Raw genomic sequence first — 15849 nt, 5'->3', positions numbered from 1 at the left:
ATTCAAAGATCAGGTAGATAAGAGCATTAGATAGATTGAAGAGTTTTGTTTTAGCTGGTTAGCTACGAGAGCCAGATGTTATCATAGGTTTCCATTCTACTTGTCATCATGGAAGAAAACATTGATACTATTGAAGAAAGGGTAGCCACTTCCATGGCCCTGTAATTTTGAATCCCAGCCCACACGCATCAAGCATGATCCCACCACAAAACAAATGGTAACCTGATTTGACTATTATATCCTATCTGTTGATTTGGTGTTAATCTACAAGGGCATCCTGCCTCATATGCCAATCCCACTGCTGTGGCAAGGCCTTTAATATTTTTACATTTTATTTGTTAGAACATGCCTCCACCCACCTACTTTGGTCTGTAAAGATACAATGGAAGTATTCCAGAACCCGCAAGTAAAAGAACTGAGAAACCCAGGTCATTACAATCCACAAACACATTCACATTAATCTTCAATCTAATGGAGAACACAATCAGCTAAGCATTGTTTATAGCGAATAATATAGTCTCATTAACTTTTAAACATAGTCCAACATGTACCAAGATGAATTAATGATCATTTGAAAAAGTATATATATATATTTTATATATATATTATATATATATTCTATATATATATATAGAGAGAGAGAGAGAGAGAGAGAGAGAGAGAGAGAGAGTACATTTTCAATACATTCATGTGGTTTTGAAAGCTTAAAATGAAACTACCAAAATGAGCATTATTAAAGATATGCTTCTTGGAAAAAACGGCTTATATTATGTGATATAACTTGACTAATCACACCACTGCACAAGTTACAGCCAGGACAACTATAATGCCAAATGTTTTGGCAGATCAGTAGGAGCACAAGTTAATAAAGAAAATACAATGCGGTATTTTGAAAATGGGACTTGTCTCTTGCTTTTTGCTGTGTTATGATAACAGATAAGAAAAGGACTCCTTTTTATCTTTATAACACAACATGTAGATTTCTGTTTCCCTTTCCCCCTTAAGAAACTGTTTTGAAACAGGCATTCATAACTATGGTACACCAGACAGAAGCCATCTTCACAAGTGGCTAAATTAAAGTCTAGTCATTTTAGAGGTTTTCAAAAGACAGTATTGTGAATCACTTCTTAGTGACATCAAAAGAGGAAGGGGATTTATAACACATTCTTTGACTTCTACCACTGTATTCATATTTCTCCCTTGTTTAAATATTGGCAAGGAGAGCGTACCATTTGTGCCTTCAATTTCAGCTATGCCCTTGAATGACCCTTACACTGAACCTATAATTTGCCTGTAGACCTTTTGACATGCTGACAGGCACATCTTGAAATTGGGTAACCTGCCCTGAGCCTGCAAAAAAAAACATTACCAGGATTACCAGTCCAGCAATAACTGTTTGTTCTCATTTGGCTGAGCTACTGGAAATAAATAAGTGGACTGGCCAAAACAATGTCTCACCTAAGCTTAATTTTCCCAGGCTAGTTATGCATCAGGCGGGTGATCGCATGCCATTTTACATAATGAAATACACAAAGCAATCTGGATATGGATTCAGGGCCTACAAAGGAAGCAATAAGTTGAGGCACACACTGCTGAAGTAATTGGTTTATATATCTGCAAGCAGTGATACCAATCTTTACACAGATAGAACTGAAGGCTGGTCTTCTCCTCTAGGCTATTTCTTTTGTCTTTTCAATAACTTGCACATCAGAGGGGGGGTGGGGGGGTGTTAATTTGCGAATTAATAGCTTTTCTCAGCGGAATTGCAAATTCTCTTAAATGTCACTTTGTACAACGTGTGGGGGGCTATCCACCAAAGAAACAATCATGGGAACTACCTGCACCCCTTCCTTTTTACTGCCAATGCCACCAATAGCCAGCAAGTGTAACATGCTACTTTTAATTTGCAATAACACATGACAATGGCAGATTAATGGCTCTTATGACACCTGTGTCCCTGAAGCTCCTCTTCCGAAGACTGGTGTACATAACGTGTGTCACACTGCATTATCTCAACATCCTTCTTTTAATGGAGATCTTTCTTTGAGGGCACTATTGACTGAGAAGTTAGGAGACGCAGAATACCAGATTTCAGCTTTAGCATTGAACCACAGTAGGGTTAGAACCAACGTATTTTGGACTATCTGGACTACAAATCTACCATTTGTCTGGCCCATTTTTTTCTCTCTTATTAAATCGCCTGCACTATTTTTCCTATAAATGTTATTAGTTTCTAATCAAGCTGAGATATATAGTACTAAACCCAACAAGTCTCAGGTAGCCTAAGGCTACTGTGCTACTATGAAATTTAAACCATGTATTAACTGTCGTACAGCCTCCCTGATGACTCAGTGTGAAATAAGGACTACGTTTAAATAACAAATAGCTTTCTAGACGATTGGCAGGGGTTCAAATAACCTCCTCAAGTCTTCATTAGAGCCTGATTATTAAAATTGAAGACGCTTAGAGGAATTCTGGGGCTTGACTGAGCACCACTATAAATGTGTATTTCCTATTTTTTCATTAAGAATCGTTGCTCTAATGTAGAAATAAACATGTTGTTTTACTTGACTGAAGTTTCCTTATTGCTGCAGCAATAAGGAAACTTACAAAATCCCTGGTATTTGTGAGCAATAGTTTATTACATTAAATGCAAGGCTTTCTTAAAACCCATACAAGCAAGCTCCATATAAGTTAATATGCTAAAATCAACATACCGGAAAAGTGAAAATGTAGTTTTTCAATTAACAAATATAATATATATGGAGATACAAGAGATACGTGATGTTTCTCTTGAGACACAGATCCAGATCTTACTTTCCTACTTTAATTTAATATTATTATTATTATTATTATTATTATTATTATTATTATTATTATTATTATTATTATTATTAATAAACAACATTAATATTAATAATAATAATAATAATAATAATAATAATAATAATAATAATAATAATAATAATAATAATAATAACTGGTAAATGTATTATAATGATTAGCATGTTGACTTTTGTTGAAAGGATTAGTATTAATTACTAATTGAATCATGGTAGTTTCTGCAAACAGCTCAAGCTTTAACAATATTAAAACACAATATATGACAATATATCCATATAATAAGTGGACATAGATAGCATTCATTCTTTGTACTTTATGGATGCAGTGAACAATGTGTTTATCAACAGAATTCCTTGTGGCTTTATAAGAACAAACTGATCTCTATTAGTTTTCCACATGGGAATCATTAATTAGTCTTTAAGACAGCAATACTGCATCCACAAACTGGTATTTTAAGCAGGCATGAACTCCCTTCTCTGTGGGAGAGGCAAGTGTTAAGTAAACCGACCAGCAACCATGTATAAAACCCCTCCCTTTCTGCAGCACATTAATAGGAATGCAGCTCAGATACTTGAATCAAGGGAAATTTCACACTGAGCTGATAATTCAAAGCAGAGATGCTGTGGAAATATATGGTCTGTCATCAGGCAGACCTCAAAAACAGAAGCCCAACACTTTCTGAAACAATCCCTTCTTCTCTACGAATGCAAGTGCCTTCCCTCCCCAGTGTCAATCTCAATCAAAATGCAGGTTGAGTTACTCTGACCCAGGGAATGAATGGCATTTGACAAGGTACATTCTAATCTACCCTGCCATTCAACTTCTGACCAGGGGATTTCCCTTTGGGATCTGGGAAAGAGCTAAATCAGTAAAAATAAATAAAAAGTAAATAAAAAACAAATCTAGTATAGAAATTCAAATGCAGACGGCTGCTATAAAGTGAAGTCATTTGGCATTAGTTTCTTAAGTGTTGTAAAATGGCTAGTTATGTCTATATTTAGTTTTGTTCCAGGTAAATTATCGCAATCTGTTATATGCTTTCTTATCTTTACCCCCTATCCATGTTCAGTCTATGCAGCTCTGTGATTGTCCAAGCAAAGCAAATGTTTGGGAACCCAACTTACAGTGTACCATTTTCCTCCCTGATTGGCAGCCCACTACAGAGAAGAGGAGGAACAAAGAAATAAGGCTGCCTGCATTGATAAATGGAGGTTTTATAAATAATTTCAAAACAGATCAGTCCCTCAAACTCCTTCGGTGTTACTCCTCCTGCTAGATTTCTCACATGGGAGATGTTTATTCAATAACATTAAAAATCCTATTGCTTGCAGAACCAATAATCCATAAGCCCTCAGGCTGCCTGCCTCCACTCACTCACTCAAAAAAAAATCATTCTTCTTGAGCCACTGAGTTGAAATGTCTTCCACATCAGCAGAGCTTTCTCCAGCTGACCTGGGTGGTTGGCTACATCATCTTGACATGTAATTATCCTAACTCTTCTTAATCATTTCAGCTAAATTAATTGTACACGACAACACTAACAAAAGTGGAGGTCAACACTTGAAATAAAAAAAGGAACTCTCTTCCTTAGCCTTCAGTGTTTGCTGCTTTGAATTGACTAAGGAGCCAGATAATGATGATGATCTGGGAAACTAAGCTAACTTTTCATTGTCTCCAATTGTTTTAAGAACACACAACAGTCCTAACCTTTTTCACAATGAAGGAACCCGATGCCTAAAAGTTAACTCTCTACGAATTCCATTCTTTGCAGTAATAAAGGTTTAGGGGCCTAATTGGTGCTTTTGATTTTTTTTTTTGGTCTTTGTTGTCTTTAACACATAATAGAGTTAACATTCTTGTATAATTAATCAAATAAGCTACTGTGATAGTATTCCTTTTTATGAATGTCGACAAAAAATCATTGGCGTTCTTGTTAACTTGATGTATGATCATTATTTTGCTGCATAAACACATTTCACCATTCGCAAACAGATTAAGTCTATGACTAATGATTGTCATAAAAATAAAAGAATCTTGATCCTTTTCTACCCCAGTTTTCAATGCCCAAAAGTCTAATTACATTACCATGTCAACTATAAATACTACTTTGCGTGCGTCGCTGTTCTAACAATAAACCAAGCATGTTTTAAAAAAGGTGTGCACCTCCAAATGAATTCTGAACTATAATACTTATCTAAAAGTCATTAAACTTTAAATCAAAACCTCCAAATGTGCCCTGGCTTCTTGACTCTCCATGCAAGAGTGTTATACTATGCATGGAACACCTTAAGCTCTGTTGCACATCCATTAAAATTATCCCTTTATTACGCCAAGTGAGGACAATGCTGCCTAATAATTTACATTTCTTTGTGTATCACCTTGCATGAAATCAAGACCCAGTGTTTTAAAATTAAAAAGATAAAGCTAAATTTATCTGCGGGTCAACGGAAAGGCCCAGCGCCAAGACATCAGGAAATCTAAGCCACTTAAACAAACAGATGAGAGGAACGTGGATCCTGTAGCTAGAAATGCTAACCTACAGGTTACAGGGTGACAAGGCATGAAACAAATAAGTCTTAATATCCTCTTTCCTCTTACCATCGTCTCGTTTCCTCTTTTCGCCATTCGACCGCGGAATACCCAGAATGCCGTTGATAGAGTAAGATCCAACTGGATCATTTGAAGCACTGGATACAGGTGGGGAGGCTGTGCTTGGTACTGAGAAAGGGGAAAATGTTATTTAAAATAATTGAAAAGGGATTATTACTTTAAGGAGAATAAACTGTTATATAAGTGTTTTGAAATGAGACTTTCTACTTTTGTGATCGCTTTTCATACATATAATATGCTAAATAAATCCCTTTTGGTTTTTTTCAGGGTTGAAGTAGTTAGCTTTGGACATAACATATTAGCACTTCATAATAATGACTTTTGTTCCCTCAAATAAATATTGGTAGGCAGGCCATCTTTTGATCAGTGGCATATTTAAAGTCTTTTCTGAGTTCATAATTAAAAATCGGCATGTATTCAATTTTGCTTGAGATTTCAAACCTATAAAGTATATATATATTATATTATATATATATATATATATATTATATAATATATAGGAATATCTCTATATATATATATATATATATATCACCGAATGGATACCACACCGGGACCACAACTCTACAGTTGGACCCTCACCCAGGGGACAAAAGGGGTTTCTTAGACCCCTTCACTCACCTTTCCGACAAACTTGAACTCAGGCTTAATAGGACGTCGCTATATCCTGAGTATTAAAACAGAATATCTTTGGACAGCTGTTTAAAATGACTTGAGAACACCAATATATTTGCCCAAAACTAAAATTTCGGACAAACATAGAAACAACCGCAGCAGGACGTCAGACAGGTCAAGTATGACATTCTATAAATACATTTGGATGGAATTAGTTTGTGCACTTGGCCATGGCTTTATGTTATTTTTTTTATGAGGAAAGATTTAATTTGAATATGACTGTATGAAATCCTTAGCCAAAGCTGTCCTAAAAACTATTTTGCTATATCCGACTTTTAATTCCAAATTTTAAAAAGGGTCACTGCATCTTTAAGGCAAGATATGGATACAATCTGGCTTGAATGATCTTGCAAACAAACCATGAAATCACATCAATTCACCTCAATGATCAGCTTCAGTGACTCTACCTGGCCCAGGACTAATCATCTTTCCCTCCTCCCCACCACCTCTCTCCCTCTCTCTTTCACTAGCATCCACAGGAGCACCCAACACTCTTGGCTTCGATCTTCCCAAATCAAACACTTCTGTATAACTGAACAGCCCCAAGTGCCAATGCAGATGAGAGTCTATTGATCGGGGCTTGGGGATAAAAAGTTGGGGATTAGTCACAGGCAAACAGATGCAAATGGAAAGCTATAAATTATATGTGACAGGAAAGCAATAGTACCTTATTGCTGTGCAGAAGCTTACTCCAGCATAAGATTCATTTAATCTTTTTGGCACTTTAAAAAGATGCTAGCTGCCACAATAATTTATAAACTTTAAAACAATTAATCATGAATGATGAAGTATCCATTTTCTATAGTTCAAATTTAAGCCGAAACATAAATCGTAACATTTGAAACCTTTTTGTATAAAAATTTGAAAAAAAAAAAAAAAAAAAAAAAAAAAATTCAATAGAATTCAGATTTTGCAAAAACACAACAGTCCTAACCTTTTCACAGTTTATGAACCCTGACAATAAACTCACATACTGTATCAGCATATTTATTAATGCATTTGTGAAGCAACAAACTGTCATGCCTATAAATGCAAATCATACACATGTGTTCATTTGACTTGCGGAATAGTAAAATACTTTTTAATATAGTTTGAAATGATGAACTTCCCCACTAATGTCAGGGCAGCTAAGAGTTAATGACCAACATAGTCTATAAACATCAAGCCTTCATTGATTTCAATGACTTAGGCAGCTTCCAATTTTCCTCAATGCACTGTCCTTGGGGCAAGGCGACAAAAGCTACAAGCCTTTTCTAGAAAACACATATCAATATTTTATTTGGATTTTTAACTTCCCTTCATAACAATTGTTTGACCCCTTGACTTGTGTGAGCCACATAAATATAGGGCCTTTATTTGGAATCCATGTCCCTGGTATTGAATAAGCAATTTGGAAGGGTGAATTAATGACTTCAGCTGTTGCTGAAAATTCCCTGAAGAAATATTAAAATTGCTTTGAGTCCGAATCGATACCATTGAGAGATTTTGAGGACCTTTTTTTTTTTTTTTTTAATGTCTACAAGCAGGTATTTGGTGGAAATTCCTTGTAGCAGCTCAGACACAAAGTACAACCGCATCTCTGCGTAATCTTAAATAATTCATGCAGGGAAAAAGTGTTTAAAGCTAGAACATCCTTTTTTGTCAACAGACCTGAGGTCACTTTCCTTAGAACATAAACCTTGAGGTGACGTGTCTCTTTTCTTATGTCTAATTTATGTTGCTGATTCAAACCTGTTTGGACTATAATGCTGTACCTGCTTGTTAATAAACATCAGCCTGAGAGCGACTAGATTCACTCTGTTGGTCTACACTGACACAGAAGTGACGTTTAATGATGTGAAGAAAACATTAAATGTAATGTTAATGTTTTTTTTTTTTCTAACAATACTTTCTATATTTAACTTAAAAATATGGCATTTCTGTAAAGTGATTCGCGTTGCTTATTTTATATTTATGAAGGTGTGAATTGAAATGTCTGCAATTTTTAACAGTTGATAAATTGGTGGCGTGAAATTTCAGATTATCAAAGTACCAAACAATGCTTTTTTTTTTTTTTTTTTTTTTTTTTTTTAGATTTTGGATCAGTTTTAGTTTTTTTTTTACTTACACTCAGAAATATCTTCAACTAAATGCTGAATTTTAGACTAAAAGTTTAACACAAAAAGTCATAATTACAGCTAACAATTCTGTAGGCAATTTAAAAAAAAAAACAGTAAATTCTTGAAGTTCCTCTAGTAATAGAAATACATTCCATTGTATTTGCATTTTAATTTCCCATATAAACAAAGGCCCATAGAGTGCTCCATTTCTAAATCACTTGGTTGAATTTAATTAGAAATGAAAAGTTTATAGGGGTCTTTTAATACAATTAATGCACATTTAGAAATGATCACATACATGTGTTGGAACCTGCTCATTGCCCTTTTTTTAGCAACCACGAGGCATGAAATGAATTTTTCAACCTTTCTTTTTTGCTGTCTTGTGTGAGGCTACCCTTGCTCTCCAATCAGCTCATTAAAATGTAATGCTGATGCCAGCTCTATGGAAGAGTGCCTCCTAAGCAAAGTTCATGACTCGTGCTCCTGGGTAGGGGGTTTACTCCCAGTCTTGCTCTCTTCCCCTTCTCCCTTCTCTCCTTCTTGGGTACCTCCTCTTAAACTTGGCTCACCCGTGTATCTTTCCAGCAAAAGGATACTGGTGACGGTTTGTTATTAACACCAGCTTTTAAAAACCTGGTTATGATGTAATTCGCTTAACCAAGAAAGGGATCAGAGCCAAGCATGGAGTAAACAGATTAGAAGGCTGTGCATCTATGGTTTTGCTTGATCTGTCCATCCATCAATTTACTTTTATTATTAAATGACATCTACAGTGAGGAAAATGCTTTTGTCAACGAAAATGTCTTTTAGCATAAAACTCCCATTTGATTATACAAAACCAATACTTATCCGATACTTCAGCACAATTCGATTATGCAAAACACTTGATTATCGGAACAAAAAAGCATGTTGAGAATACTTTGATTAGTTGACTTCAGTATACAAGCACACAGGTGAGACTTTGTTTGTTTCATTTCATTGCAATAGGTTCAACATTTAAAGCATATAGAACATCTTAAATTAAGAGGTCATGATTGATAGCTAAACAGCTGCTGCATTACTGTTGTTATGGCTTCATGTGCAATACCTTTAAATATTATAGGCTACATGACATTTTGAGTGACATAAGCTTTAGATATTGGGGAGCAATTATGAACTGCCAGTGCTATTTAACTTTTTAGAAGAATATTTTCTATGCTGCATATCTCGTTGAACATTTGATTTTAAAATCATATGATGCTTATATAATTAACATTACTCCAAAGTAATAAAATTATGACTGCCCCCTTTGTTTCATTAAATAGATGTGTACTTTCATTCCACTTTCCAAAGAGGACTCTTATGAAGTGCCACTGTAACACTGTCTAGCCCAATATTTTTTCTTCCAAATCCATAATATAATATAACTATGTTATTTTAATATCCAGCAAAAAGCTATTTGCATTGAAAGTGTATTTCCAGTCAAAATAAAAGGCAGTTGGACTCACAAGTGGTGTCAATAAGACTAATAGTGAATAAGGTGCCATAGTTATTAATGAGACCTGCATGCAATACTGTTATTATTTCATAGGCAGTCCGATTGCCATGCTGTTATGTAATGGATTTTACTTCAGATGTGGTCTGAGCTTACTTGAAAACATAACTATCAGTTCACAATGAAGAAACTGCCTTTTCTAATACATTAGCCCTAATATTGAACTATTGTGCTGTCTATTTCCCATTGCCAGTGGATCTGGTTACAGAGTATTGATCGGTTTTCATCCAGACAGATGTGATTGTGGTGCTCTCAGCTTTAGATCTACCTCTGTAAGGACTGATTGTTGAAGGATTTGGGATTGAATTGCACTATATAGACCACCCTTGGTGAACAGGGAGTATTTAAAAAAAAAAAAAAAAACTCTTTAAATACGTATGACAGATACAAGTTTGTATTGAAAACAAATAATGATATAGTACTTGTATTGAATTGATTAAAAAAACTCATAATACCTTAACAATTTTTAAAAACAACCAGACTGGGCTTTACTGTGTTTGATTCATTTACAAAGATATTAAATAAAACGTCATATTTCTTCAGTCTGCATTTATATTGCTTTCAATAAAAGTCTACATATTTTCAACTAGGTTCCCAATTCTTTGATAGTAGTTTTCATTTCATCAGCCAGTACATATATTCATTTTTGCCTATCAGTTGATTATTAAACATATTACTTATTTTGAATAATTCCAAAGCTGAGTACATGTATTTAACAAAAAAAAAAAAAAAAAAAAAAAAAAAAAAAAACAAAAGAAACCTCATGAAACTTTTCCATTGAGGTAGCTTCATTTCAGAGTACTGTAGATACCCATACTCAGCTACATGTGTATTCACTTCTTACTTAAAACTTGTAAAGGTATCCGAAATACGTGTTTTGTATTAAAGTAAAAAATAAAAAAATAAAAAATAAAAATTGGGGCTCTTAAAATGGGAGTATTTTAGTTGTTTTATTATAACATAGTTGCACTAATATCATGCACTCTCGTACGCACTGGAACATGTCGGTTTCCGTAGCGATCACAGAAGTATTTTCCCCCGCTATTAGGGATTATGAACGCATTGCCTATTTTAGAGGAATAGACTAATTTCTTTTATTTTAATCGAATTGTCTTTTTTTTATGCTGATATTTGATTATTTTGTTATATGCTTTGATCTAAGATGAAGACAAATTGTATTATTCCTAATACTGAAAACATATTTTACAATGTGATTGATTGCACACTGGATGCAGTACACATTGCCACAAATGGCATTGCTGTTTTCTATATATGACTTTAGTATTAGTATTGATAGGTCGTAGAATTTTTTTTTTTTACCTGTTGATGGATGACACACTGGGGACAGTGTCGTTGTCACAGACGCCTTCTGCCAGCAGCCTGTCTCTGATCTCCCACGCGAACATAGTGGGATTCTGGCGTTTGTAATCTGCGATTTTATCCACAACTTTGGGGGTCGCCACTTTAGGTTTGGAACCCCCAATAACTCCGGGTTTAATGCTGCCTGTCTCATAGTACCTGCAATAATAATAATAATAATAATAATAATAATAATAATAATAATAATAATAATAATAATACATTTTACGTATGAGTTCAACCGTAAGAAACATTGCAGTCTATAACAATATTTTTGGTGCTTCCATTTCACGCCGACAGCACCGCTAATGAATTTAAAAGTTACTGTTTGCAGTTTTATTTACAGTCCGTAAACCCAGCAGATTTCACAGAAACAGCATAACAAAAACATTACAACACAACGCATTTCATACACTAACATGCCCCAAAGGTGTATTCTTTTTCATTTAATTATTGTGGCAGAAGATTAAACCTTGATTTTTATCGTTTCCTGATTATTTCTCAAGGGTGGCGGCTATTGCATTCCCAGAAGGGACAAACTATGTAAGTTTAAAAAACAAAACAAAACCAAAAAAACAAAAAAAAACAAAACAACAACAAAAAAAAAAACAAGATCAAAATGAATGGTGAAAAAAAAAACACTGTTCTCAAAATATAAAGATGCTTCTTTCTTTCTGAAATGAGATTAATAAATGACACTCCCATTTTGAGACGTGCATGTGCAACACAATGGAGAAACGCCGCACGTCTGTGCTTCTATGTTGGAAATTGGTATGTTTAACTATAACCTGTCACAAAAAACAACGAATTATGAAACATTAAATCACTAATAATAATAATAATAATAATAATAATAATAATAATAATAATAATAATAATAATAATAATAATAATATAACATTATTCATAAAGTAAAGTACAGATATTTCATTGTCTATCGCTACAAAAGTTCAGCGGGACCTATTCCCGCAGGACGATTATTTATTAATGTTATTCTTATATATTACTTGATATTATTATATTACTATTATATGATTATGATCTTATTATAATGTGATTATTATTATTATTTATTATTATGAGTTTATAATGCACGCCACGTTAACCTCGCCTATTAAAAACATTTCCTAGCATTATAATTCTTCAGAGAATGATAGAAATAAGTTAAAAAAAAAAAGATATACCTTCTGAAATCCTTTTGATAGCTGAAAAAATATTTCAAAAACTTTCATACTAACGCACATTAAGGAATCTCAGTACAGCACTGAATTCTGATTGCTGCTGTTAGGGTTATTCATATTTGCATTTGTGCCACAATGCTGTTCGATACATGTGCATGTATGGAATTTTAAGTTATTGTTACGCATTTGGTTTTTGTCAGTTTACTGGCAAAAATCATCAGGATTAAAATTGTCCCTCCCCCCTTCCCATATCATTACTAAAATAGCCTGGATTAACATCAAGCAATCCTATTTCATTTCAGGGATTTTAAAATGGGGGTGTACTTCAGGTGTTACATGTTTTTGTTCTATATGTCACTTTATAAGTTGGCCGGTGCTTCTTAAGTGAATTTCGACTTACCTGCTGCGCAGCACGCGCACTGCTGATTTTGTTATTGTTTTACTGTGGTTTAACGCGAACCGTCGACCTCATCGTGTGTGAAACATAAATACAATGTTGCCAAGCATTAATAAAAATTCCTGGTCTTGTGTTTTAATAGGATTTCTATAGACAAAAAAAGACATGTTTGTCAGCTACTTTATTTTATTTTATTTTATTTTATTTTTATGACACCAGACTGCTAACATAATTCCAATGCAAACGTGGATAGATAAAAGGAGCACTAGAGTTTCATTATAGACGATTTATTATAGTAGAAAAGCGATTGAGTGGCACAATTTATTGCTAACTTATATTTAAAAAAAAAAAAAAAAAAAAAAAAAAAAAAAAGACGGGAAGGAATTTGGCTGCTTACCTGCCAAGAATCTTACTAACGCACCCATGGCTAACCCTTAGTTGCCTGGAGATGTCACAAGGTCTCACTCCCTGGTGGGCGAGCTCGACAATTCTCTGCCTCACCACATCAGGTAGGGGTCTGCCATTCACAAACACCCCTCCCAGCTGGTTTACACCCCCGTGCCCTATATGGGAAACAACAACATCAAAAACACATAACATTACATACATGAGGAGACGGAGGAGACCATGCACATAGGAAACAAATACACGAAAATAAAATAAAATAGGCAATAAAAGTAAATTATCAGAGAGCGGAGAAATGTAACGTTTAGAGAATGAGCAGAGAAAAGGATTAAGAAATAACCAACGTTATTCTCGAAATGATATCTCTGTTTAATCACAATATAACAACATGATCCTTATGTAGGCTGGAGTTATTGGCCTACACACGCTATCGGTGTTTCTGTTTCACTTGTAAAACAAGTTAAATACATCTACTACAATACCACTGATTACAGGAATGCAATTGCTTATATATTTTTCTAGATAATAATTATATTGTCCATAAAAAGCAGATAAAGTCGGCATTGCACAAATACAAGTGTTTTACAAATGTATTTAAATTCTGGTCGTTTTCATCACCGACTTCCGAATCGAGCTTGCTTTTCACTGTAAATAAACCACCTCCCTATTCCCTATCTGTAATATCAATAATATCTTGTTGTCTTGTTTTTTTTTTTTTATCATCTCAGAATTCCACCCTTAAATATAATTCCCAAAACACATAATTGTTTATTTAACATTGAATAATGGTAAAAACAACATTCGTCAGTTTAGGCTGCCAACAATAAACATGTGGAATTTAAAATGACATTCCCAATATAGTATGGCTTTTTCATTTGTGTTCCCTCTGAAATTGAACTGTGTACATTTGAACATTGCGTTTATTTTTGACCCGTCTTTTTACCAGTAATTTCAAGGCCTAAATCACTTGATATAAAGTGACAAGAATGTCCCTTTCTTTTTCCAGTTTCATAATTAAATCATTATTTTCTACACCATTATTTTTAAATTACAGTTGTACTCATCTAACTAAAGTCATTTTGCACTCATTTTATAGAAATAGAATATAATTAGATTATATATTTCCTCTCCAGCCCAGCACATGTTGTTGGTATAAAGTTACACGCTGTTTAATTTCCCCAGCACATTTATCATCAATAATTAAAGAGAGCTTTGATAACTCATATTACAGATTATTTAAAGGTGGTAAATGCAAAAAGATTACACATACATTATTTAAATATCCTCGATAATCAGATGTCTTTTTAATGAAAATATTTCCAGTGAGGTTTGATTCGCAATATATTTATACTGTTTATTTCTTCCATTACCGTTGCATTATTTAAGATATGCAAAATGCCGTCATTTATATAATATTGTTATTTATTTATTTATTTATTTATAACCAACTTTTCAAGGAGCTTTTCTTCTGTAGGTCATTATATTTCATGGCACACAAATCTAGTTAAACCACTAAATCATCTAGTACTGTAATTCGTAGAATTCTTCAGATACTTAGATACTTATCCTATTATATGTGTTGGTGGCATATGAAATAGGCCTAAGTGATAAATAGATACATTGCAAATGTCTTCCATTTGTATTTATAATTATACTGGAAGTTATACATCAGTGTCAACAATTATGTTATTTATTTGTTTCTATAATCATTTCAATTTTAAGACTTCTTTATTTACAACTACATAACACAGAACTGTGTTCTGTCAAAATATCTATATTTTTAATTTACGTTTAGCAGCTTTTGTTAAAATTACACCTGTAAACAGATGTAACGTTCACGTCTTTTTAATTGTACATGTCCTAATCACATCGGCCTTTAGCATATTAAACACATCAGTAATATTCCTTGTAGATATAGGAGTTGTTCTTTAAATTCTGTTTGTGGGAACGTATGATGCTATAAATCTTGCCTGAGTAACTGCATACATTTTTTCCCCCAACACACTTTCTAAAAATCAAATCAGCACGATTTCACAATACGTACGGCACATATTTCACAAATCTATTCCTCCTTGTCAAAGCGACAAGAACAGTATCAGAAAAAAAAAAAAAAACACAGCATGCATGTACATGCAAGGTTTACAGTAAGAACTATTTGTGTACTCACGGTGCATCGCTGAGAACGGGTCTGCTTTGCAGTGAATATCCATAGGATAGCAGAGAAAAGAAAGATAATCAACTGAAGCCGCCGTTTCGCTTTGATAATGCAGCTTACAACTCAAGGAAACGAAAAAAAAAATGCTGCTAGATAAGAACAAAAACAAGCAGTCTATGTCCGAATTCAATGCATCGGTAGGTAACTTCTGAAACAACAACAACAACAAAAAAGAACCAAAACAACAACAACAACAACAGAAAAAAAAAACGTCCAAGTTGCGCTCTCGCGTATTTCAGTCGAGTCCTTGCACCGAAGAGAGTAAGAAGGTTTGTCAGGTGAAGAACATGACCGATACTTCGAATAACTAATCTGGAAATTATTGGCTGATTTCAAAGCACATGCTGACAAGACAAGACACCCAGTTCTGCTCAATGAGTCTCGCTGTCTTCTGTTAAAACTGCAGTAGAAATTCCTCCTTATGATATCGCTGGGTCTGGATGGCAGGTCTTGGGTTTTATCAAATATGTGTATAAAGATGACAGGGAAAACATGGACTCACTGAAAGTGTCTTGTGGTCGTTTTTTCTG

General features: G+C 34.1%; 1 pseudogene; it reads right to left on the bottom strand.

Annotated features, from left to right (window-relative positions):
• Positions 1-15442, bottom strand: part of LOC121321992 — a 33321-nt pseudogene extending 17879 nt beyond the window's left edge.
• Between the last annotated feature and the right edge of the window lie 407 nt (positions 15443-15849).

This window comes from Polyodon spathula, chromosome 10 (assembly GCF_017654505.1).
Source record: "Polyodon spathula isolate WHYD16114869_AA chromosome 10, ASM1765450v1, whole genome shotgun sequence".
NCBI classification, from domain to species: domain Eukaryota; kingdom Metazoa; phylum Chordata; class Actinopteri; order Acipenseriformes; family Polyodontidae; genus Polyodon; species Polyodon spathula.
Note: the sequence above shows the minus strand (reverse complement) of the source record. Positions and strands in the feature narration are given on the sequence as shown.